The following is a 26149-nucleotide window of genomic DNA, read 5'->3' as shown; positions in this document are numbered from 1 at the left end:
TGGAACATTCATTGCATTTAGTGAATACATTTTGAAACACTCCTGCACCACATAATGGTTTACACTGTAGTTTACACTCTCCCCCAGTCCACCCAGTGGGCCATGGCAGGACATACAATGCCCAGCATCTGTCCCTGAAGTACCACCCAGGACAACTTCAAGTCCTGAAAATGCCCTGATACTTAGGAGACCTGAATCTCTGGACTGTCCATGTGACAGCCAGGCCCTGAGCCTCAGCAGACTTGCAAATCCTACCCTCTGGTTTATTGGACTTACCCTGGTCAGCTAACAAGGAGGTGAAGAAGGTCAACCACCACACCAGGGAGCCAAGAGTGCCTACAACAGCAAGCTGGAGAATTGCATCCATCATTAATGTGGAATCTAAGCCACTTCTCGATATAGAGATAGGGTGGACATAACCATCCCAGGGTCCACAGGACGGAGGAATAGAGTATGGATTAGAGTGGACTTACTGATATTCTACTATGGAACTATTGTGATTTGTAATGGAAGAAATTGTAGCATTGATGTGGAGAAAGTGGCTGTGGTAGCTGCTGACGTTAGGGAGAGGGAAGAAGAGATAGCTAACCTTTTGATAAACTGCCAGACTGTCCTCCAGAATGGTTGGATCCTTCTGCATTTCCACTAGCAGTGGATGAGTGTTCCCATTCCTCCACACCCTCTCCAGCCCTTGTAGTCTTCTGTTTTTTTTTTTGATAGTTGCCAGTCTTATGGGAGTAAGATGGTATTTCATTGTAGTTTTGATTTGCATTTCCCTAGTAGCCAGTGATTTTGAGCATTTTTTTTTTCATGTGCTTTTTAGCCATTTGTATTTCTTCTTTGGAGAAGCATCTGTTCAAATCTTTTTCCCATTTTTTAAATGGGTTGTCTTTTTATTTTTGAGATATAGGTGTTCTTTATAGATGCAGGATATAAGTCTCCTATCAGATATATGTTTACCAAATATTTTCTCCCATTGGGTAGGCTCTCTTTTCACTTTCTCAACAAACTTCTTTGAGGTGCAAAAGGCTTTAATTTTCAGGAAGTCCCATTTATCTATTTGTTCTTTTGCCACTCTTGCTTTGGGTGTGAAGTTCAGGAAACCATTTCCTATTACATGGTCCTGTAGATGCTTCCCTACCTTGTTTTCCAAGATCTTTATAGTCTTGGCTCTTACATTTAGGTCTTTGATTCATCTTGAGCTGATTTTTATATAAGGTGTGAGATGATAATCCTCTTTCTGTCTTTTGCATATGGATATCCAATTCTCTAGGCACCATTTGTTGAAGAGACCATTCTCTCCTAGTTGAGTGGGCTTGGTGGCTTTGTCAAATATCAGATGACTGTATATATGAGGATCTATATCAGAACTCTCAATTTGGTTCCGTTGTTCAGTGTGTCTATCCTTGTGCCAATACCGGGGTTTTTCACTACTGTAGTTTTGCAGCATGTTTTGAAATCCAATAGTGTGATTCCTCCAGTTTCATTTTACTTTTTCAATATGTCTTTGGCTATTCAGGGTCTCTTTCCTTTCCAAATAAAGTTCATAGTTAGTTTTTCTAGTTCATTAAAAAATGCTGTGTTGATTTTTACTGAGATTGAATTGAATCTGTAGATCAGTTTTGGTAGGATAGACATCTTAATATTTAGTCTTCTTATCCATGAACAGGGAATATTCTTCCACTTATTTAGGTCTTCTTTGATTTCCTTGAACAGTGTTGTGTAGTTTTCTGTGTATAAGTCTTTTACATATTTAGTTAAATTTATACCTAGGTAGTTCATTTTTTAATTTACTATTGTAAATGGTATTTGTTTCTTGATTTCCTTCTCAGATTGCTCATCATCAGTGTACAGAAATGCTACTGAATTTGTGCATTGATCTTATACCCTGTTACTTTAGTGAACTCATTTATAAGTTCTAGGAGGTTTATTTACACTTCTCAGGGCTTTCTATGTATAGGATCATGTCACCTGCAAATAGTGAAATTTTGACTTCTTTCTTCCCTATTTGGATCTCTTTTATATCTGGGTCTTGCCTCAGTGCTCAAGCAAGTACTTCTAACACAATGATAAATAGAAGGGGTGATAGTGGGCAACCCTGCCTTGTTCCTGATCTTAGAGGGAAAGATTTTAGGATTTCACCATTGTAAATGTTGTTAGCTGTGAGTTTTTCATATATACCCTTTATCATGTTCAGAAAGTTTCCTTCTATTCCTATCTTTCACAGTGTTTTTATCAAGAAAGATTGCTATATTTTGTCAAATGCTTTTCTGCAACTACAGGTATGATCATGTGATTTTTTTCCTTCAATCTGTTTATGTGGTGTATTACATTATTTGATTTTCTTATGTTGAACCATCCTTGCATAACAGGAATGAAACCCAATTGATTGTGGTGTATAATTCGTTTAACGTGTTGTTGAATATGATTAGCAAGTATTTTGCTGAGGATATTTGCATCTAGATTCATTAGAGATATTGGTCTGTAGTTTTCCTTTCTTGTGCTGTAGTTTGTTTGACTTTGGTATTAGGGTAGTGTTGACATCATAAAATTAGTTAGGCAATATTCCTTCTCTTTCAGTTTTTTGGAAGAGTTTAAGCAGGATTGTTGTTACTTCTTTCCAGAATAGTTGGTAGAATTCACCTGTGAAGCCATCTGGCCCAGGGCTCTTCTTAGATGGAAGGTTTTTAATAACTGATTCTATATCTTTACTCGTGATTGGTTTCTTGGGGTCATCAATTTCTTCTTTCATCAATGTAGACTGCTTATGTGTTTCTAGGAATTTGTCCATTTCCTTGAAATTGTCTGTCTTGTTGGAATATAGTTTTTCAAAGTATCCTCTTATGATAGTCTTTATTTCTGTGGGGTCAGTGGTGATATCCCCTTTCTCATTTCTTATTTTGTGTATTTGCCTCTTCTCTCTTATTTTCCTTGTTAGTCTAGCTAAGGGTTTGTCAATTTTATTAGTCTTCTCAAAGAACCAGCTCTTTGTTTTGTTTATTTTTTTTGAGTGCTTTCTTATTTTCTATTTCATTTAGTTCTGCTCTGATCTTTGTTATTTCTTTCTTTCTTCTTCCTTTGGGGTTAGTTTGTTGTTGTTTTACTAATTCCTCTAATTGTGCAGTTAGTTTTTCAATTTTGGCTCTTTCTGCTTTTTTGATATATGAATTTATGGCTATGAATCTCACTCTCAGTACAGCTTTTGCTGCATCCCATAAGTTTTCATATGTTGTGCTATTATTTTCATTAGTTTCAAGGTAGTTATTGATTTTTGTTGATGTTTCCTCCTTGACCCACTGTTTTTCTAAGAGTGTGTTGTTTAGCTTCCATATCTTGGTGCCAGGTCTGGGTTTCTGGTCCTCATAGATTTCCAACTTCATTCCACTGTGGTCAGAGAAATTATTTTGTATGAGTTCAATCTTTCTGAATGCATTAAGACTTTTTCTGTGGCCTAGCATGTGATCTATCTTGGAGAATGGTCCATATGCACTTGAGAAAAATGTATACCCCGCTGTATTTGGGTGTAATGTTCTGTATATGTCTATTAGGTCCAGATCCTCTAATATACTGTTCAAAGTCTTTGTTTCTTTATTGATTCTCTTTGAGATGTTCTGTCCAATGGTGATAGTGATGTGTTAAAGTCCCCTACTAAAATTGTAGAGGCTTCTATTCCTTCACTTTGTTTCTGCAGTGTTTGCCTCATGTATTTGACAGCACCCCTGTTAGGGGCATAAATGTTTATGATTGTTCTATCTTCTTGAAAGATTATCCCTTTCATTAATATGTAGTGTCCATCTTTGTCTCTCACATTAGATTCACATTTAAAATCGATTTGTCTGATATTAATATAGCTACCCCTGCCCTTTTTTGGTTATTGTTTGCCTAGAAGATTGTTTTTCAGCCATTCACTTTCAATCTCCTTGAATCCCTGGGTCAAAGATGTGTTCCTTGTAGACAGCATATAGATGGGTCATATTTCCTTATCCAGTCTTCCAATATGAGTCTCTTAGCAAGTGAATTCAATCCACTGACATTCAGTGTTACTACTTTCAAGGAATTACTTATATTTGCCATAATTTCTTTGGATTTGTTTTTGTCATATGTTGTTTGATTTTTTTTCTCCTTTTATCTTTTTGGTTGTTCTTACACTCTCCTCCAACTCTGTCTCTCCTGTTGTTTTCTTTCCTCCTGCAGAACTCCCCTTAGTGTTTCCTGAAGGGAAGGTTTCTTGTTGGCATACTCTCTTAGTTTCTGTTTATCTGTGAATATTTTGAACTCTGCATCATTTTTGAATGCTAGCTTTGCTGGATAGAGAATTCTTGGTTGGAAATTCTTTTCTTTTAGTACCTTGACTATATCATACCACTGCCTTCTTGCCTCCATGATTTCAGATGAGAAATCAGCACTTAATCTTATGGAGACTCCTTTACATGTGATGGTTCTCTTTTTACTTGCTGCTTTTAGTATTTTCTCTTTGTCTTGCACATTGGATAACTTAACAAGTATATGTCTTGGTATAGACCTGTTGGGATTTATGCTATTTGGGGTGTGTTGTGCTTCCTGGGCATGTACATGCATCTCCCTCAATAGGTTGGGAAAGTTTTCAGCCGTTATTTCCTCCAACACCCTTTCTGTGACCTTTCCTTTCTCTTCTCCTCCTGGGATTCCTATGATGTGTATGTTTGTGCATTTTGCATTGTCATTCATGTCCCTAAGTCTCTGCTGGATTTTTTCTATCTTTTTATTGATCAATTCTACTCTCCACTTGATTTCAGATGTACTGTCTTCCACATCACTAATTCTTTCCTCTGTCTCTTCAAATCTGCTGTTATTTGCTGAAAGTGTATTTTCCATTTCTTGGATTTTGCTGTTGATCCTCATCATATCCGTTAACCTTTTGTGCATGATTACAATTTCTTCTGTATGCTCTCCAAGTGTTTTCTCAATATGCTTAATCTCTTCCTTCACTTCATTGAATTGGTCCTTGATACATGTTTTGAGAGTTTTAATTATTTGTTCAGTGTACCACTTCTTTCCTGGTTTTTAGTTTGTTCACTGGATTGGGCCATGTTTTCCAGATTATTGGTATGGCCTGTTGTTTTGTTTTTTTTTTTTGTTGCTGTCTGGTCGTCATTTTATCTTGTTGTGTTTATTACTTGATTAGCTTCTTCATCTCAGGGTTTACTTAGTTGTTGTTTTTGTGTGTGTGTTAAGTCTTCTCTTTGTCACTTTGTTCTTCTTATTCTATTTCCTTATTGACTAAGTTCCCTTGAAGGAAAATATTAGGGCCAGAGAAAGCAAAAGGGGTAAGAAAATAAAATATAATAGTAATATTGATAGTGTGCATGTTAACAGAAGAATCTTGTGGGAGCTAGAGAATGGATATTGAACTCACATATGCTGTTTATAGTTATAACAGTAAAAAAGTGGAGTGCCTATAATGAGATAGTAAACTGAATATGGGGAGGAATATAGTATGTATTAAAAGGCCAGTGGGAGAGGGAAAGAGAAAAGAAAGGACAGTAATATAAAGAGTGAATAAAAGAAAACAGATTAGAGGTATTAGAGATAAAAAGTCAGAAATATTGGTGGCTAAATAAAGAGAGGTGGAATGTAAGAGAAACAATAAATGATGGGGGAATAGAATGATGTAAGGAAAGGGGATGGCATTGGTAGCCAAAATAAGTATACAGAGAAAAGAGGAAATTGAGGATGAGGAAGCAAAGCAAAAAAGAAATGTTGCATGAAGCACCTAATATAACAAAAGAAAAAAAATTTTAAATCAGACAAGAAAATGGAAGGAAAATAAAGGGGGGGGGGTGGGCTGTAGGGGGGATAAAGAGGAAAGAAAAACAAGAAAACAAACAAAAAAGACCAGATAAGGCCTCAGGCAAGGAATCCTCTTTGCAATTGAATGAACTGCTTAGGAGTCTGACCTTCTCCCTTTCTCCCTTCCTCATTTCCCTCTCTCCCAGGGCAGCAGGAAAGCTGCATGAGGGCTCCTGTAGGAGATTCAAATGGGTCCCTGGTGAGCCAACTCACCTCAGAAAATAATGTCTCTTAATTTCTAAAGAGAGAGAACCCACCCTCTGCCAGAAACCCTATATATGCTATTGGAAGCCTGCAAAGCATGTCCTACTGTCCCTCTCCCTTAGGTGTGCTCCAGGGGGCTAGTTAATTTTCTGACTCCACCTTCTCCCTGACCAAGTTTCCTATCCCAGGGTGTTTAGGAAAATTGGGTTCTCTCAGCAGATTCACCTCTCCTCTCTTCCTAGGCTCTCCCCAAGTCAGCTGATATGCTCCTCCAAACTCAATAAAAGGGGGGCAGGGGGGCAGAAAACTGAACCTGCACTCCTTGGACCCCTCAGAACCTCCCACCTAAACCCTCCCACTCCCAGAGTTAGTCTGTGACCAAAGGGGTAGGGCAAAGCCAGATTTCCGGGAGTGCAGGGCTTGGGAAACAGAGGCCCAGGAGCATGTGGACTCAGGGTATGTATGTATGCGAAATGTGGGTTGCAGAGGTTCAGGGAATATGGACTTGGGGTTCACACATTGGGGAACACAGGGCTTGGGAATGCTGCCACACGACGGGAAGCTCTCCAGGAGCGCTACGCCCTCAGCCCTAGGGGGAAAGGATTTACCTTCCCACGGCTTCCGAGTTTGGTGTCAGAAACACGCAGTTCTACCTTGAGCAAGCACCAGTTCTGCTGCAGTCTCTCCAGATCAACGTCCAGATACCACCTGCTCTGTAGGTTCCCTGCAGAATCCTGCTCCGAAAGGATTCTGTCACCACACAGCCAGTCCTTTGTGGGAGAGGTGACGACGGTGGCTTTACTCGGATGCCATCGTGCCCCATCTCCCAGTCCTTTCTTTCGAGGCACCAGGCACAGGCAGGTGCTCCCTGAGTGACTTCATCCTGGGCACGGCGGGAAAGGTGTGGACTTGGCTTGAACAAATGGGCTCTTGTGGTCCTCAAGGTTTTTATTTTTGGTTTTGAAAAATGGGACTGAATAATAATAATGAAAATAACAGTCTTATAACAGTATCAATAGCAGCACTTACCGAGTTGAATAAGTGCTGAGCACCGCACTAACACTTTATATAAACCATCTCCAATGAAGCCCTCAGAAAGGAACTATGGTCATTCACATTATAGATACGGAAGTGAGGCTCCTAGAAGTGAAGGAACTTGCTCAAGGAGGGGGACTGGTGGGCACGGCTGGGCGTTGAGCCCTCAGCATGGGGGCCCGGGGCCTGAGCCTTTGCTGAAGCCCACCTGGGGGAGTGGAAGGTAAGGAGGCAGCATAAGAAGGAGCAGCCTGGGAGCCGACCGTGGACCTGAAGGCCCTGCCAGGTCCGAGGGGGCCTGACTCTGGGATTCGGGCCACGTGCCCTCATGGCCCTGGAGACTGTGCAGCACGCAGCCGTCCACCCCTACCTTGGCCTTCACCTCCAGGCGAGACAGAGGAGCAGGGCTTAAGGGGCACCTCTGGGGCAGCAGCACCAGGTGTGGGCTGCTGTGCACCTCGAGGACTGCACCTAAGGGTGCGCCCCGAAGCAGAGTGCATGGCAGGGCAGCCGGCGCTTACCTGGGGAGACCTGCGCCAGGTCTGGGAAAGGCTGCAGCTCTTGCGGCCTTTGGTCTCCACAGGAATTGTTAAAGGAGGGAGTGTCCCATCACGCCTCGGCTAGAATTGCACCTGACTCCTTTTTACGGATGACATCCAACCCTGGGTGTCCAAGCACCCCCAAAACCCCAGTGAATTGGGGGTTTGCTATCAGGGTGGCATTCATTTCCCAGGGCTGCTGTAACAAACTACTGCAAACTGGGCAGCATGAAACTACCAGCAAGGTGTTGCCCCACCGCTGTGGAGGCTGAGGCTGGAGCTCAGGTGTCGGCAGGGCCGCGCCCTCAGGAGCCTCTAGGGAAGAGCCTCTCTTGCCTGCTCCGGCCCCTGCTGGCTCCCGGCGAGCCGTGGCACCCCTCTTTGGTGGACACAGCACCCCAGACCCTGCCTCTGCTGTCAGACGTCTCTCTCCCCGGCGTGTCCCTGTGTGTTTTCTCATCTTAGTTTGATTCCATCTGCTGAGAACCTACTTCTAAATGAGGCCATTTACAGGTGCAGGGGGTCGGGCCTGGGCAGATCTTTTGGGGGCAGGGGAGGGGTACGCAATTCACCCCAGAGCAAGGACTGCCGCCTCCTCCTGAAGACTCCACCACCTCGGTGTGACCCACACACCCGCATCCACACACGTCTGCCTGCGTTACTGTGTAGCTAAAGTGCACCAGGTCCATGTGCTCGGACGTGGGTTATTGTACAAGGTCTGCCATCCTGGTGACACCCTATTTGAGGATCCCCATGGGTGCCACTTTAGCTCTCGCTACTCCAGGGTCTACTGGGTCACTGTGGTCAAGGTTGTGTGTCCAGGCAGGTGCCCTGATCGCTCCTCCTCTTTCCAGCATTGCCCTGATAAGGGGCCTTTGGAGTGCCAGAATGTTCCAAACCAGTCCCTGGCCTCGGTGCAGGAGAACAAGACGTCCTGCTCATCTTCCTGCAGGAAATGGCCACACCTGGGCGAGAAGGACATGTCTGCATGGAGGTCAGCGGCCAGGGCGTTTCACACCCCCAGCCTGGGTGGCCACGTGGACAGTCCCCAGGAATGTTCACCCTGCGCCATGAGCCGCTGGCGGGGTTGAAAGGAAGCTGGCAGCCCCTACCCCAAGACCAGAAACCTTGCACTCACAGAGCGTCCTCATGGACCTCAGAGTCTAGCTGCAGCAGGAAGAAGCCAAAAATACTGAAAACCTCTCTCCTCCCCTGCCGCAGGCATCTGCACTGACAGGGCCCCGGAGGCCGACAGCTTGCTCTTTGCTGAGTCAGTAAACAGACATGGCAGCTGTGTGCGCCAGAAAAGGCCTTGAGCACTTGCAGATATAAACTTGTGCAGTCCCCGGACACCTTCATGAGACAAGGGGTGTGAACCCGAGGTGGAGTAACCTGCTGACATCACTCAGACAGTGGACAGGAGCTCCAGGGCGTCCCCTTGACTGCTCCATGGAAGGTCAGTCTTGTCCCAGCCCAGGCCTGGGTGGGTGCTGGGAGGGCTCTGTCGGGGCGGTGGGGGGGAGGGTTGCTGGCAGGGAAGGTGGGGTCAGATACAGCTGGAGAGCAAGTGGAGGCAGGCCCGGTCACTGTAACTCAAGGCTGGAGAAGGCAAGGGAGCCTGTCACCTTGGGTGGACACTCGCCCACCTGACCCTGCTCTGGCCCTGCTCTCTTGATGGAGTTCTCCATCCTCCACATCCAAGAAACTCTCTCCTGCCCTGGCCACAGCTGGACAACTCATCCACCAGGGCCTGGGGGACATGGTGCCCAGGACCCAGGATGCCTTCAGGGGCCAGGTCTCAGTTTCAGTTCCTTTAAAATCAGAAGGCAGGAAGCTGACTTGACCCATGCCTGTCTACCACACGGGAGGACCACGGTTCAAACCCCGGGCCTCCTTGACCTGTGTGGAGCTGGCCCAAGCGCAGTGCTGATGATTGCAAGGAGTGCCCTGCCATGCAGGGGAGCCCCACGTGCAAGGAGTGCGCCCCGTAAGGAGAGCCGCCCAGCGCGAAAGAAAGTGCAGCCTGCCCAGGAATGGTGCTACACACACACGGAGAGCTGACGCAGCAAGATGACGCAACAAAAAGAGACAGATTCCTGTGCTGCTGACAACAGAAGTGGACAAAGAAGACACAGCAAATAGACACAGAGAACAGACTACCAGGGCGGGGGAGTGTGGGGAAGGAGAGAGAGATAAATAAATAAATAAATAAATAAATAAATAAATAAATAAATAAACAAACAAATAAATAAATAAATAAATAAATCTTTAAATATATATATAAAATCAGAAGGAAAGTGAAGGCAGGAGTCGATAACACTAAGTCCAAACTGGAGTCCTGTTTTCTTTTAGCAATGCAGTCATAAAATGTACTTTGACTTTTTTTTATGGAGGAAAGAGTCCACTACACCAAAAAGGAGTGCCTTGGGCCACACAGGGCATGGCCTGGACTGGAAATAATCTCATCTTCCTGAACTGCTCAAAGTCCAAGTTTCACCAGCAAACAGCAGGATACATTCAGGTGAATGGGAATGCCGCAGTTCAGTTCTCTCTTCTCTCATTCTCTCTGTCTCTCTCGCACACACACTTCTCTAAGCAATTCACGGGTGACTTATTTGGGGCTGGTGTGTATGCAGGACAGACAGAGCATTCATTCCTTGAATACATGTTTATCACATTCCTACATTTCACCAAATGTTGATTAGGCTATGCGGATAGAGCAGATTCCAAAACAAACAAGACACCTTCCCTCATGGAATTTGAGTTCTAACCAGGGGAGACAAGAAATACAGAAATAAGAGGGGATAGGTCAAGGGAGGCCAGGGCTCTGCAGAGGAGGGGGAGAGTGGGCTGGGGGTGCACAGAGCATGTTCCTGAAGGGTGGAAAGGATCTCTGAGAAAGTGGCCATCTTTGTGCCTTCTTTCCAAGTTGTTATTTAAAAAAAAACAAACAAAAAAAAACACATGAGAAATGGGACCAGAAACACATTACTTAAGGTACTGTTTCAAGCGGTGAGTCTGAAAGCACCCTTCTAGGAACTGGGTTCTGAATAGAGAAGAAGAGAAGTCTGCAAGCTGAGCTCAGGCACTGCAAAGCCACAGATGGAGAGTGGGGGTGGTGGACAGTAGTAAATGAGACTGAGATGGAGCAGCCAGAGAGGCTGAATCTGCCTCCAGGAGGCTGGAGGGGCCAGCAGTGTCCAGCTGCTGCAGGACGAGGAAGGTGAGGACTGGAACCAACTCTGGATTTGGCACCCTGGAGGTCTCATCATGAACAGAGTGGTGCTGATGGAGCAATGGGAGTGAAGCCCTTGCTGGAGAAGGTCCAGAAGAGACCTAGGCACAGTGTTTGGGAATGACTCTTGGGAGGAGTTTTCCTAAGTATGAAACTAGAGAAATGGGGGCATCTGGAGAGGATACTGAAGATCAAGAGAAAAGAATGTGCTGCATTCATCAAGCAGCCACGTAGCTCACCTCTGGTGTCTTGAGACGTCTTGGTTTTGCAGGCTGTAGCCTAATGGATTTGAGTCTATGCCCTCAGCCTCTCTGAGCCAGCCAAGGTGGACAGCAAAGTGACAGTCTTCCAGGATGCTGGAATTCTGGAAGCAAGAAACTCCTCAGGAACCAACCCCTGGGAAGAGATCCTGTTCTGGACCCCCTGACCTGCCCCACTGCCTCTACCCTTGCAGGGTCCAGTTAGAGCAAGGCAGATCCCCAAGGTCTGTAAATATTTCAAAGGCCAGAGATTGTACAAAGTCCTTCCCAATAATGATGCAAGCACTGTGTGTAAAATGATTATGAGGCAACAAGATATCAGCTTGCCTGACAAGGCAAGGAGCAGCCTCTGGCAATGGGTGCCCCACACATTCAGGGAGCTTAGGACATGAGGGAAATGGGAAAGAGTAAAGTTTTAGGAGATTCACTCCAGCATCCAGGTCCTGTAGGAGGCTACCCAGCAGGACTCGGTGAACAGGGTGGGATTTCACACACACACGGTGAGATTCCCAGAGACCCTCTGCACCTTGCCTCCTCCTAAGACAAAGAGGCCATGATTCCTGGGAGTCTCCTGCTGATCTCCATGAAGCAATCTGAGAGGCCTTCTCCAAAAGAACCTGCTCACCACTTTCATATTCCTCATGAAATGCCACCGCATAGCCTATCCTTCATGAGTGACGCATCACCAACCTGGTCCCTGTCCAGACCTAATGGCCTCATCCTTTCCTCCACCCATAGAAGACACTGGCTCTTTATATGGGGGGCCCTGGCACCCAGCGCTCAACAGCGTCCGCTGTGCCTGGAGCTCATCTGTTGACCCTCCCCTCATTTTAATCCAAAAACCTGATCCCAGGCCACAGCCTCCAAGCTTTGGCTCCAAAGCCCCGCTCTCCCTGATAATGCCCGTCAATCCCTCAGGATTCTCAGGCCCTCACATCAATTAAAATGTCATATGCCAGCCATACCCAGACTTCCAGTTCCCTTGGCCCTTCCTTGGTTTGGGTTTTTCCCTTGAGAATACCAGTTCCTCTCAATTCCACTTCCTAATCGAATTCCCCCAGACCTCGTGTTAGACTTCAGCAGCAGCTTTTCCTTACAGCCCTCTGACCCTGAAACACCCTAATTATTAACCAAATTAAATTTAAAATTTAGAGGCACAGCAAAGTGACTGAGTCATTTGCCCTTCACCATGAAGGGTACTGACTGAGCAAGAGCTTGGCTTCACCCAAGTTTCCTCTTTTACAGAAGGAAGATGATAAAGCCTGCTTCATGGCATTGTAATGAGGTTTAAATTAGATAGCATTTTGCATCCTTCACTCTGTGCACATCTCCAGGCTCATGTCCTCCATAAACCACTGCGGCCAGAAGCCCCCAGCGCCCAGAGCTCCAGCAACTCCCCAAGCTCTCCTGCACTCCACTTCCCTGTGCCTCTCATTTATCTCATCCCTCTCTTTCAACATCTGTGAGGTCTGAACTTTCATCAGGCCTTGCAGAGGAGGCAGCAGAAGCCTGGAGAGGCTGAGCTACCTGCCCAAGGTCAGGCCCTGGCGAGCTATCAAGATGGGCATTGGACTCTTGTCTGTGCAACTCCAAGTCTCTTCAGTCACCCTGGAAACTGGAGTATGGACTCCAGGGATTCTCAGCGATGGATCTACAAAGCTATGGAAGAAAGAGGATTCAGTGTTTTAGAGTAGCAATTTTACTCAATGCTGACTTAAAACCAAATATGAACATATTATAGAAAATATGCAAGATTCACATACATTTTTAAGATGAAAAGAGGGACTTCAAAGAAACTTCACTCTTCCATTCAGCTGCTTTGGACTTTCACTCTCTCTCAACATCCTTCTTCCTCCCACCTCCCCACCCACCCCCAATCTGCCTGGAGAGTTAAGAAGTCCAATTTCCTTTGCTTCTGTCCTTGGAGCTAGAGACTTCTGGTGGAAAAGCTTACCAAATAACCTTTTACTGTTGTACTATATCTACAATCAAAATGTTTCATTTTAAGCACTTTCAAGTATATAATTCAGTGGCATTTTTCTTCTGTGTCCAGTTGTCTCACAGGTTCTAGTTCCTTTAATGCAGTGAGTGTGTTTGAACTAGGGCAGTGGCAGTGAGAATGAAGAAGGGTGGGATTAAAATGTTTGGAGGCTTCATGAGTTACTGCCTTAAGTGCCCAAGATGACCGAGGGTCCAACTTACCTGCTGGCAGGTGCCTGGGATGCCAGGATGGGACCGACCTAGTTTGGAGAGCTATAATGATGAGGTAAGTTTGAAATCATGGAACATGAGGTTCTATGGCTCCTGAAGTTCACAACAGAACATATTCCTAACACTTGAAATGGTGCCTTTGTTGGAGACTGCCAGAAGAGAGTTTGTCAAGTGGAAAAAAACAGATCCAAGGGGAGCATCATGTTTAAGGCATGAGGACAGGAAGAGAGATCAACCAGAAATGGAGGGAATCCTGAAGTGAACACTACAGTAGAATTCAAGTGGGAAACAGAGATAGAGGGGCAACTGGGAGGCCATGCAATGGGGGCATGAGTGCTGTTATCTCAGGGGTCTTTGTCTCCACCAGAGGAGAGAACATAGAGACTCCTAGCCAGGGTTCCTGAGGTAAGACCCTGTTCCACGAAGTACAAGTTCTACCCCAGCTTGATGAAGCTGCTGGGTCAAATGGTTGACCAGAAGGCCAGCTCGCTGGTTGAGGCACAGTTTGTCTTAGGCAGCAAAAACTACTTTCATGACCCCTGTCCTCTTCTCACTAACAGTAAAAGTAGACTTTTCAAAGTGACTCCTGTCCTCTTATCACTAACAGTAAAGATAAGCACCCCTTGTATGAAGAAGGAGAGTTCAGGGTATAAACCAATTCTCACACTAGTGTGACAGATCCAGGCACACCCAAAGGACGCAGGCACTTGTGTCCAGAGGAGGAACCAGGAGTGCGCAGCTACATAAGGCCAGTCCCTGGCTCTCAGCTCTCTGGGAGAGGGGACGCCATGGCTGGAGCCAACATGAAGGCCCTGACCCTGCTGGCTGTGCTGCTGTGCTTGGAGGAAGGTGAGACCCCAGGGCTCCTCCCTGGTGGGGGGGCTCAGGGGACCCAGGCTTGCTCTGCAGGGCTGAGGAGGGAGGTGGGACGTGCTTTCCTGGCATGGGGTGATGCCGTGTGACTCACAGGTGTGTGCCCATGTTGTGCTGACATGGGGCCAGGTGCTGAGGGCTTGGCCGTCCTTCTCCCTCGCCCTCCCCCATGCCTATCGGGTGTCCTCGAGTTCCCTCTTCCTGCACCTCACTTTTGCCCACCTTATTCCTCCTCCTGGGACCTCTCCCACTCACTGGCCTGTGGGTGCTTCCTGGCTTCCTGGCCCTCTCTTTCCTCTCCCTTCTTCCCTGGAACACCCGTGCCCCTCAGTCCTGCATCCAGTTCTCTCCTGGGGCTCTGGGTCCTGGTCCCAATCTCCTCGCCCAAACCATGGGGAGAGGCCTGGCTCCCTTCCCTGCCACAGCCAGGCCCCGTCCTCATCATCAGCAACTCCCTGCCCGGGGTTCTCTGCCTCTCTCACTCCAGCCTGGGCCATCAAATGCTACAGCTGCACAAACCCCAATGATAACACCTGCCAAAGGAAAACACAATGCCCAGCTGATAACAAAGCCTGCTTTACACAGACATTAAGTAAGTCCTCTTCCCTGCCACTCCCAGGCTGTGGTCCCCCTGGAGGCAGAGGTGGGGAGTGGGCCTGAGACTGAGGTCAGGGAAGCACGAGGACGGCAGGGGCAGCACGGAGGAGGGCGGGGAGGAGAAAGGAAGCTGCCAAGGGTCAGGGCATCCAGGTGGCACGCTGGACGGTGGGTGCAGAGGCGGGGCAGTGGGCGGGTCTTCTCTACCTGAGGCTTCCGTGAGAAAGAGTCCTTGGGGGCGGGGGCTTCCTTGTCCCTCAAATACACCTGAGAGCATCAGCCAGACCCCAGCCCCAACCAGAGCCCTCCACCCTGGCTGCACCAACTCTCCTCAACCTCGAGTCCAGCCTGAGCACCCTCAGCCCAGCAATGTCCCCCCTCTCTGGGGACAGTGGGTCAGTGGACTCAAGTCAGGGGGAGGCCAGAGCAGACCCACAGCCTCTGCATATCTCTTCCATGTAACAGGTTATAAAAAGAATGGTGTGCAGCAGACTAAAACAGAAAAGTACTGTGTACCTTCTTGTGACAACATACCTCCTATGAAATCCAGAGAAACCCTCCTAGAATCACGAGCCAATTCCTACTGCTGCAAAAGTGACCTGTGCAACAGGGCCAGGGCCCAGGGGCCAGGGGACACCACCGTGGGGCTTATGTTTGTGGCTAGTGTCCTGACCACCTTCCTAGGTGCTTCTGTATGAGGGAGGTGGTGTGGAGATGGGCAAGGAGGCGGGCGTCCTGGGACCACCCAGCACCTGCCCCCGCCGAGCCAGGTGCCTGTGGAAGGCCTTGGAGCTGGAGCAGGGGGAGGCAGAGGCGGGCAGGGCCGCCAGCTCCCCGGGCCCCACCGCAGAAGCTCCTCCCACTCAGCAATTCCCCCAGGTATGCAGATCCACCCCCCCAGATTCCCTGGGGACTGTGCTTCCTCCGCGTGCCCTCTGCAGCCCCTTTATGCCCTAAGTGTCCAGACCTGCAACTCTTCTCCTTTCTTTGCCTGGTTTATTTCCTCTGGGCAGCCCTTAGCCCGAGACCGGCCAGGCAGGAATGTCAAAAGCAGGAGAGCAAGCCCGGGTCGGGCTCCCTCCTTCCCTCGGGGGCTCCCCCAGGGCAGTTTCCTGAATAAACCACATGCCCCTGAGTCCTGTCTCAGGTCCCTTCTAGAGAACAGTCCCCCCATGGCCTGCAGCCCGGGCTGCGCGCTCTCCTGGGAGCTCAAGGGGGGTCTGCGGAAACAGCTGCTCCCCTTGTGCAACCACTAACAAAATGACAACGGCGTGTTCAGTGGGAAGTTGGGCAGCCAGGCAGGGCAGTGCGGGGTGGTGGGAGCAGCCGTTCATCTGGGTGGACAGCGCCCCTGGAAGAGGACAGCGCCAAGAGGGCGAGGACTTCCAGCCAGGGCGCTGCACCTCTTGGCGTCCTCCTTCCTCCCTAGGAAACGGGGCAATGTCCACGGCTGTTTGAGCCGCAGTTCCTGGGGACCAGGGCAAGGACACTGGACAAGGCTAGCCACCTGCGGGCACAGCCTCCACTGTGTTTGGGCCAGGATGGGGTGGCGGCTTGGAGGTCAGGGCTGCTCCCCACGGGCCGCGGAGGGAGGCGGGGCCTTGCCAAGAGGCTTTCCTCCCCGCGAGGGAGAAGCAATAGCCCCACCTCTGCTCCTTGAGCCTCAACCAGCCCTGCACCTTTGGCCCCATCGCTCCTCTCCCTTACGTGGACGAGGACACAGGCTTCTGGGGTCCTGCCCCGCACAGCGCCGTGCAGGGACCTGGAGCGGCCAGCGGGCCCCTGGGAGGATGGACGCGGGACCTCCGGTGACGCTGCGCTGCACAGGAAGGGGCCGAAGCAGGCTGGACCCGCGCCAGCCCGCAGTGACCGCGGCTCCTCTGTGCCTCCGGTCCCCCAAGTCTGGGCACTGCCGAGTTCAGCCCAGGCCACCAAGGGGACCCGCTCTGGCCAGATGTGCACTGAGAGCATCGCTGGCTGGGGCTAAGGTGGCCCCAGGCCCTCTGCACACCCTCGTGTCCAGGGTCCAGCGGGAGAAGAGGAGTCCCCGCTGCGGGAGGGCAGTTATGTCTTGGTCTTGGCAGCTGCCTTTACGCGAAGGGCGGGAGGGATGCAGGGCAAACCCGGCGCTGCGCGGTCTCGCCTTGGCGTCCCAGGGCCTCTCACCAAGCACCCAGACGCAGGCTTAGGGCCACAAGCTCGGTGCCCTCGCAGTCGGAGACCAGGAGTCTGTGGTCAAGAGGTCAGCAGGGCGCTCCCCCGAAAGTCCGGGAAGGACACCTCTTGGCCTCCTCCAGCGCCCGCGGCCCCAGGATTCCACTCTGCTCCGGCCTCCCAGGCCGCGTCCCTCCTGCGCCTTTTCTGCTCTCGATGTAGGGTCCACCCTAACCCGGGAAGCTCTCAGCTCCTGGACCTGCAATTCCATCCGCAAAAACCCTGTTTCCAAATAGGGTCATTCCCAGACACCAGGAGTTAGGATTGGTCTTTTGGGGGGACACAGCTCACCCCTTTACAGTCCTCTTGGCATCTCATCACCCTGGAGTAATTGAGCAGCTGCGGGTGGCACCTCTGGCCCCACAAGGACCCAGGCCCTTCAGGAGGGAAGGTTGGGGTCACCCTCCAGGGCCTGCCAAGGGGTGGCTGAGGGAGAAGGGAAGGGACATGGAGAAGGAGAGGAGAGAAGCAAGCAGGAGCCGCGGCCCCAAGGTCAACTGCGAGAGGGGGACTGCTGCTCCCCAACCCCTCCACGGGGTCACTGGCCTCTCAGGAAGGGAGGGGCTGCCCCAGACAGTGGGCAGAAGTGGGTCTGAGTGTCATAGGTGGCCGATGGTGGGTGCTGTGGAAGTGCTCAGACCTCCTCTTATGCCAGGGATGCTGGGGCCGTGGTGGACTCAGCCCCAGCTGCCGCCCTGGGCCTGGGTGTGCCTGAGCCCAGCAGTCAAGCAGGAAGCCTCCAGGAGCAGCCCTGCGCCAGGACATGCCCGGGCCTGGGTGAAGCTCCTAGAATGCCACTGAGTCTGAGACTCCTCCCCTTACAAGTGTCAGACCCTCACAATGGCCTGAGACAATCCCCAGCCCTCCCTCCTTCCCCCTCTATACTCAGACCCCCAGCATGGCTTGAGCCTCCCCTAGCCCTCCGTCCTCCTCTCCGCTCTGTAGTCAGACCCCATCATGGCTGAGTCTCCTCCCACTCAGCCACCCCACACAAGAGTCAGAGGAGAACCCCTGGGATTGGATTTTGAGGATGGTTGATCAAGGAAGTTGAAATGTGAGACTAGTAAGAATGCAGAGACCTGAGAGCACTTTCTCAGGACAGAGCAGGCAGCACCTAGTGTGGACCAGGAGGTGAGCAATCGCACAGCGAGGCTGAGCCTTGGAAGTTGGACAAAGCAGCTCCCACATTAGTTAAGTGGAAATGCCTGAGATGCGCTGGGAAAGGGGAATGGCAGGTGGGAAAGGAGGGGGAAAGGGGTTGGAGGAAATGGGGATATTGTGCAAGGCCAGCAGACTCCACAGGAGAGCGCAGAGGACACACCGTCCACCCACAGTGTCAGGAGGGGGACAGGCGGGGGAGAGGGTCAGCGCAGCACTGAGAAGGTTAGCGGTGGCTTCCTCTGCAGGCCAGGGCCTATGTTAGGAAGGACACCACAGAGCTGGGGACCCCACGTCCATCCAGCAGGATGACGCCCTCCCTGAGGCATGGTGACCAGGTGGTGGCACCATGGTGGAGGCAGCAACAAAGAGGGCTTGACCAGCCAGGGGCTGTGGAGATGGCCGACACAGCAAGGTGTCCCTAAGGCAAGACAGGTGGGGTCCAACGAGGGTACTGCTTAGCATCTACAACCAGGAAAAGCAAGCATGCAGGAGCAGGGTTGAGGGCAGACACCCCATGAAGGGACATCATCTCCTCATCAGGTTCTGGACCTTAGCCAGTTTTCAGAGCCAGAACCCATTGACTATACACATGGCCAGGTTGCTAGGAAAAAGGAATCTGCAACACCATGGCCTGTATATATTGTAATTATCCCCCCATTCCCCTCCAAAGGGGCCTCCAACCATTTAGTTGGATGGCTACGTGCTAGAGATAGGGAATCCCAGACATTATAAGGGAAATTGGATGGGACCTGATCTTAACACCTGGTGGCCACAGCATCATCCTGGGCCCCATTAGCATGGCAGCTTTGTGGGACCAGGTGGTAAGTAGGGGCTAGGAATCTTCTAGAGTGTAAGACTGAGCAAATGAGTAAATAGATGCATACTGCTGGCTGTCAGGACTCTTACTCTGGCAGAATGAAAATGCAAATATGGAACGAAATTTTAATTTTCCTTCTGCCAAATGAAAAGCCCTGTACTGTAATTCCTGGGAAAAGAGAAACAAATGAGGTGAGCTCTATGATTGCCCCAGATTTTGCCTGAAGGCTTTTGTCAAACCCCTGGGCAGGTTGGGGAAACTGAAGCAGAGAACAATGGCCTTGCTGAGCTGAAGAGAAAGACGAGAGTCCAGGGAGGCTGCAGCTGCTGGGGTTTGTGGTGCAGGGTACTGGAGAGTAAAGAGCTCTGCAGGGAGTGAGCTCCAAACATCTGCAAAGGGGTCGCCTTACATTTTTAGCTGAATATAAACAGAACGTGAATGTACAGGGTGAAAATCCATGAGAGTGGACAAAGAACAAATGCCCGAGAAAGAATAACTACAAGAGGTCTGTACATTGAATAAGTACAGGAACTTAACCGAGGGAAGGAAACATTTGGATTCCCACCAGCCAGAATGCAGAGACTTTGTAGAAGACAGACTATTCATTAGAGAACACTAAGGCCACACCTTAGGAGGGGTCTGAAATAGGCTACTTAAGACCTACCATAAGAAGGCTTAAAGCAGGCCTGACCTCAATTAGAGGTGGAGTGGGCATCACCATCCCAGAATCCTCAAGACCAGGAAATGAACTATTGACTAGAGTGGACTTACTGGAATTCTACTATAGACTTACTGTGTCTCTAGCAATGGAAGAACTTTTATCATTGATATGGAGACAGTGGCACTGGCGGTTCTGAGGGTCGGGAGAGGGAAAAACAGGTGTAATACCCGGGCATTTTCAAGACTTGGGAATTGTCCTGAATGACATTGCAACAACAGATACAGGCCATTATATATCTTGCCATAACCTACACAATTGTGTGGGAGAGAGTGTAAACTACAATGTAAACTGTAACCCATGCTTAGTGGCAATGCTCCAAAATACGTTCATCAATTGCAAGGAAGGTACTACACTAATGAAGGGTGTTGTTAATGTGGGGAAATGTGGATTATATAGGGAGTGGGGCATATGGGAATCCCCTACTTTTTTTACGTAATGTTTATGTAATCTAAATATCTATTTTTAATTAAAAATTTTTAAAAAGCAGGCCTGAAAAACATAAAAATATCAAAAATATCAAGCTGATACACAAATAAATTAACACATGCTCTTCGTTCATCTGAATAGATACACCGTGTGCCGGTGGCCTCAGGCAGGGCCGCTGGCCCGTACTGCCCTGGAGGCCTGCGCTGGGGCCTCGTCCTGGACCCTGGGAACATCCAGTCCTGCCCTCCGAGCTTCTGGAGGCGCCCGCTTCCCCCGCTCCCTCCCCCCTCCCCCCCAGGAGCATCACTTGGCCTCTGCTCGGTCATCGCATCCTCCCTGTCCTCTCCGCCCCCTCTCCTGGTGGAGGACCCCGTGGTGACCTCGCAGCGCAGGGCACCGCCCCACCTCAGCCTCGCCTGGAGCCTCCTGGCAGGGGCCGGGTCAGGGGCCCCAGGGATGACCTGCAGCCTTGGGGGCCAGCGCCCCCCTCCCGCCCCCCACGCCTGCTCCCCTCTGCGGGTTGCCTAGAGACCAAGTTCAGCCTCGAGACAAGCATTCCCGGAGCCCAGGCCGTGCGCAGGGCGGGGTCCCCAGCTCCCTTGCCAGCAGGTGCGGGGCACAGGACGCGGGCGCGCCCCCCGCCAGGAGACAAGACAGAGCCGGGGAAGCCCCGCGCGGGCCGCGGCCCTGGGAGCCGCCCCCTCCCTGGCGAGGAGGGGGGGCCGGGGGCGGGGCCTGTGGAGCCGGGTCCCCGCGGTGGGCGCCCCGCCCTGCCCCAGCGAGGCCGGGGAGGGGGCCCTTCTCGGTGACGCGCCCGCAGGTTCCCGGGAATCCCGACCAGACGTCCCCGCCTCCGGGCGGGCCCCGGTCAGCGTCCAGGGCAGGGGAGGAGCCGCGGAGCCGCCCCGGGACCCCCGCAGCCCCCACCCCGCGGCCCGCGGCCGCCCTCCCGGGGCCTCCGCTTCCTGGGCCATAAAATGGGGAGGAAAACGCGCCCCTGGGGCCTTGTCAGCGGCGCCGGCACAGCCCGGGGTTCCTGCACCGTTATGGGGTGAACTGCGTCTCCCCAAAAGCCGTGTTCAAGACCACGCCCCATAAATGGGACCTTTTTCAAAAACAGAGTCCTGAAGTTCTGACCCCCGAGGCCGGACCGAGGAGGAGTGTCCTCATAGGAAGAGGGACCCTGGAGCAGGGCACCCGGGGCGCGGCCGCGTGTCCAGGGCAGAGCCGAGGAGCTGCGGCTAAGGCCGAGGACGCCGGCCACCGCCGATGAGGGGGGAGAGGGCTCTGGGGGAGCGGCCACCGGGACGGCACCTCGGGCTTCCAGAGCAGGGGAGAGCGTCCCCGGTGTCCCAAGACCCCAGCCCCTGGTGCTTCTCGCGGGGGCGCCAGGACACGCAGCCGTGTACGTTGATGTGTTTAGTGAAGACAGAGCCTTGAAGCCCCTTCCGGGGATCCCTGGGTCCCGCTCCCCCTGCTCCCCATGCCTGCCCACCCTTCAGGGTGGGGGGCTCCCCCAGGACTCCTCTCCCCTAAGCCCCCGGCTGCCTGCGGGCAGGGGCACTGCCCACGCGAGGGGCTTGTCGGGCTGGTCCAGCGAGGGCCTTGGACCGGGCAGAGGGGCGGCGCCTCCCAGCAGGCGGTGTCCAGGGCTGGGGGCGTATCAGGGGCGAGGGTCGTCCTGGCTCAGCAGGGTGTCCCGAGCACGTGCTCAGTTCCTGCATGACCTCTGAGAACTTGACCTTTCCTGGTTTCCAAGTGGTTCCCATAGCATATGTCAACTGCAGCGCTGTTTGGAAAGGCGTTTTCTCAAAACTCTTCTTTGGGACGAGGTAGTTGGCGAGAGCCGGGTGACCCTCACGGGCGAGGCACAGAGGTGACCGCAGCTGCCCGCGGCCGTCCCTGAAGGAGCTCTCCATAAACGCATCGCCTCTGTCAGCGAGGACGCTCTCCCCGCGTCGCTGCAGCACACCTTGACAGCATTTCCAGAGCCTTCTCCCGAGCCGTCAGCCGTGCCGTGGGCTGTCGTGGCTCCCTGTCAGCAGTGGAGGTACAAGTGAAAGGGGATTTTCCTTCTAATTTTGTGAGGAATTTCTTTCACCGAAGCAGGGCCACGCGCGTTCTCTGGCGCTTCCTCAGTCTCCAGCAGGTGTGAGCCGTTGTGCTCTGGCCTCCCTCATGGGAATAACCGTTTCACCCGCATCCGTTTCCAAAACCTCAGACACGATCTTCAGTGCAGCACTCAGGATTCCTGCCTGGCTCAGGGGGACTAACGACTTTAGATTCCGAATCGTTCCTGCCACCAGGGACCCTAACGGGACGAGGCCACGGGCTTGGCGCGCGGTGCGGGGAGATCTCCGCAGCCTGCGCTGTCTCCAGCCTCCTGCACACAAGCTGCTGCTGCAGCAGCCAGGCCGGCACGGGGGGACCTGCCTCAGCGCTGCACACCCCCTCCAGGCAGCCTTCCTGGGTGCGTGTGGACCCCGCTCCCCCACGGCAGGCGCGCATTTCCCCGGCACGCGCCCGGCCTCGTGGGCTCGCTCTGCGCTGACCTTTCCTTCCTTGAGCAGACGTCTCATTTGAGTCCAGGGCAGCGCTGCACCCTCTCAGCAGTGCACCAGGGGAGGCACGATGCCCCTGGCCGCCAGGTCACCACAGACCTCAAAGCCTCCGGCCCCGAGGCTCCTCCTCCAGCAGCTCCGCCGCCCACGGCCCTCAGTCCCCTTCCCCGTCCTCAGCCTGACGCCACCGCAGGGGAGAGCCCAGGTCCTAGAAGCGCTGGGTCTGCTCTGCCCGCAGCGGTGCTGCTGCGGGAGCACAGCAAGGAGGGCGGGGCGGTGGAGGCGGCCGAGCCTGCGCGGGGCTTGTCCCCAGGGCTTGTCCCCAAGGCTTGTCCCCAAGGCTTCCCGCTGTCAGCAGGGCCCTGGAGGGAGGCTGGGTGCAGCGCGGGCGGCGGCCGGGAGGGGGCGCGCCAGTCCAGGTCTAAATTAGAATGAGGGAGAGAGAGAGGGAGAGAGGAAGAGAGGGAGGGAGGGAGAGAGAGAGGGAGAGGGACAGAAGGAGAGAGATGGTTTTGTTTCTTTGGTGGTGGAGCACATCCCTGCTTCCTGTTGTTTTCCCTGCATGGCAATTCGGCTGTTTCAATCACTTGAGATAATAATCTTGGTCATTTGTCTTTCTCAGTTTTCAGGTCCTGTTAAACTTGCTGGTGCACAGGCTAGCGTTCCCGTCCCCCATCCAGGAGCCTTTCCCTGTGGCTGGCAAGCCCTTCCTGGCAGGGACAGCAGTTCCTGTGGCGCTGAAGGGCTTTCCCCTGGAGTGCGCCGTCCACGTGGGCCCTGACCACGGGGCCAAAGTCCACCCCTTCTGATGGACGGGCCTCCCCTCGCCCGGGGTCTCTCAGCCTCAGACCTTCTCTCTCCACACAGTCTTGCAGGGGGAAGAGGTGAGGCCAGCGAGGACCTGCCAAGCCCCGGGGTCAGTGCTGCGCTACAGAGCAGGGCCTCCCGGGTCCACTTCCTCCAGCGTGCGTCCTTCCCTGGGGGCCGCTGGCCTGGACGCTGGGGCACCGCGAGGAAAAGACAAGAGCCTCTGGGCCCACCCGCCTTCCTTCCCTCGAGATGGGCCTGTGGAGATGAAGAGGAGGCTGTGCCCCCCACGGCAAGGCAGAAGGAGCCCCGAAAGGCCCAGCCAGAAGGGGACAGAACTGGGTCAGCACCCAGTGGCTTTCCCTGACCTGGGGCTGTGCACTTGGCAAAGGGGCTTTGACCTGCACCCACTCGCCTTGTTTCCTTCCTGGAGCTCGGGCGCAGCCCCAGGAGTTCTTGCTGGTGGGTGGACGTGAGGACCCCGTCCTGGGCCGGGCACGGCTGGGCTTCCCGTTTCTCCTGCAGGGTCCAGCCTGCCCCTCCCAGCCACACACGGGGCAGGGCTGCCGGACGCACAAGGGGCCCTTGGAGGGGGCAGGAGGGGCTGCCCCAGGCACGGGGGTCCCTGCTGCACCCCACGTCACCCTGCACAGACTTCCCACCTTGCCGCCCCCTCTAGACCTCGTCACTCTTTTCTGCCGCACACCTGAGCCCGGGGCCGGTGGAGCACCCAGAGCTGACCCGGGCACCCAGGGCCATGGATGGCGTGCTGGGCTGCGCAGGGAACCTGCTGAGAAGTAATCGTGGGCAGGGGGTCGGGAGGTCACTGTCATATGAGAAAAGAGGCAGGAGCCCCGGGAATGGAGCGTGAGGGCTGCTGGAGAGCGGGGGTGCCCAAGCCCCCACCCAGGAGCTGCCCCTGCCCCCTGCGTCTCCACCACCCCAGCCAGGCACATCAGGCCTTACTAATTGCTGGGGAAGGTGTGGGCTTTGTCTCCAGAAGCGCCTGGAGCAGGGAACACCCTAATCTGGGAAGTGGGTGCAGAGGGAGGACCCTGGCAGAGCCCCCAGCCCCGAAGCGCTGGAGAACAGCGCCCCTGGTGTTCACTATCGGAACTGTCCTTGACCAACCAGGCTCAGCTCTTTCCTCCCAGGAGAGAATCCCAAAGGTTTCTCAAGTTGCCTGACTCTGCTCTCTCCTGCCCACCAAAAACACAAGGCAAACACAGAAATAACCCAAAGTTTTGACAAATGCATATATGAGTGCTATAACCAATCATAAATCAAAAAACATGTTTTAGCCCACTAAATTATATTGCAACATAGCCTTGATGTGTGTGTTAACCTTTTAAACTGACCCAAAACTGATGTCTGTGACTCACTGAACTGGGCAACCCAAATGTTTTCTTTCCTTGATACTGAGGCTATGTTTTGTAAACTACATAATCTTTTACCCTACAACTGAACAGTAACAAAACAACTTATAATTGATCTTGTTTATATCCTCTTTCTTGTTTTGCAACACCAAAGTCTGATAATCCTGTACATAACCCTGGAATGTTGATTAACAAAGTATCAGGAGTCAGTCGGAAAGTAACCAAGCCACTTCTAATCAGTTAGTGCTGCTGACAGGAGCAGGAGCCTAAACCTTAAACTTCAGGTGACTAAGCAGGTCATCAGTCTGTGCATGTACAGAGATTCACCTGCCTCTAACCCGCATCTCAAAATGGCACTTTCTAGTCCCGCAGCATGAGTCAGCTCGAGCTCTTTGCCGAATTGTGTCCTTCCATCTGGGCACATGATGAGGCTCTCCATGATCTGCAGCCTTTTCTTTCTGGCAGTGGTTTCCAAATGGGTGCCAAGGCACCCAAGGTGTGGGATATTTTACACAAGGGGCACTGTGGGATATTTTACACAAGGAAACAGATAGTTCACATCTGTTTGTGTGGACAACTAGCTCAAGGTAGCTGATGCCTTTCAATATTTAATCATACTGCTTTTCTCTAGATGAGCTTTTCCCAGGCTGGGATTCTGGCAGGAGTTCCTCAAAGAAATGAGCATGGAAGGGAAATGAAGGTGGTGGTGTCCAATCTGGTTTCATCATTTGGAAAGTTATGCAGCGAGCATGGCTCATTCGTCAATTGTGGGTATTTAGAAATGGAATCATGATACTTTTTCTTTCCATGTATGCTTTTTCTTTCCCAAATGGCTATGAGGTTGTCAGGACACAAATGCTCATCAAGCTGTTTCAATCTAACGACCTAGTCAACAGAACTGTTAGAATTTCTTTTGGCCTAAAATCAACGACACACTAAGGTCTGCAAACTGGGCAAGTGTGGACCCTCAGCTTCCTGTCAGAAGGGCGGGGGCCGTGTGTGCTTTGCGCAGGGATGCAACACTTTTCTAATATTTGTGGCGTAAGTGCACACCTGTGCCGGGGACTGGGGACGTATGGGGACTGCGGTCGGGGGGCTGGGTGGAGGACAGGTGGCTCCGTGCGTGGAGCGGGGCGCCCTTCGGGCCAGCCTGGGGGCGGCGTGGGAGGGCTAAGTGGTGCCCCGGGGCGCGGGGTGCCCTGACCTAGACAGCCGCTCCTGCCCCTGCGGGAGGGGGTCTGGAAGGAGTTACTCCCGCAGGCTGGCGAGGGGTGCGGGGAGGC

The 26149-nt window shown here is 52.0% G+C and overlaps 1 long non-coding RNA gene across 1 annotated transcript; it reads left to right on the top strand.

Annotated features, from left to right (window-relative positions):
• Nucleotides 1-13992: 13992 nt before the first annotated feature.
• On the top strand, nucleotides 13993-20179 carry LOC131273368 (uncharacterized). Its single transcript, XR_009180580.1, has 3 exons — nucleotides 13993-14162; nucleotides 14674-14778; nucleotides 15249-20179. It is a non-coding gene; the product is annotated as an uncharacterized lncRNA (long non-coding RNA).
• Nucleotides 20180-26149: the final 5970 nt, after the last annotated feature.

Source organism: Dasypus novemcinctus, chromosome 14, assembly GCF_030445035.2.
Source record: "Dasypus novemcinctus isolate mDasNov1 chromosome 14, mDasNov1.1.hap2, whole genome shotgun sequence".
NCBI classification, from domain to species: domain Eukaryota; kingdom Metazoa; phylum Chordata; class Mammalia; order Cingulata; family Dasypodidae; genus Dasypus; species Dasypus novemcinctus.
The sequence above is the reverse complement of the archived record's forward strand: the minus strand, read 5'-3'. Positions and strand labels throughout refer to the sequence as shown.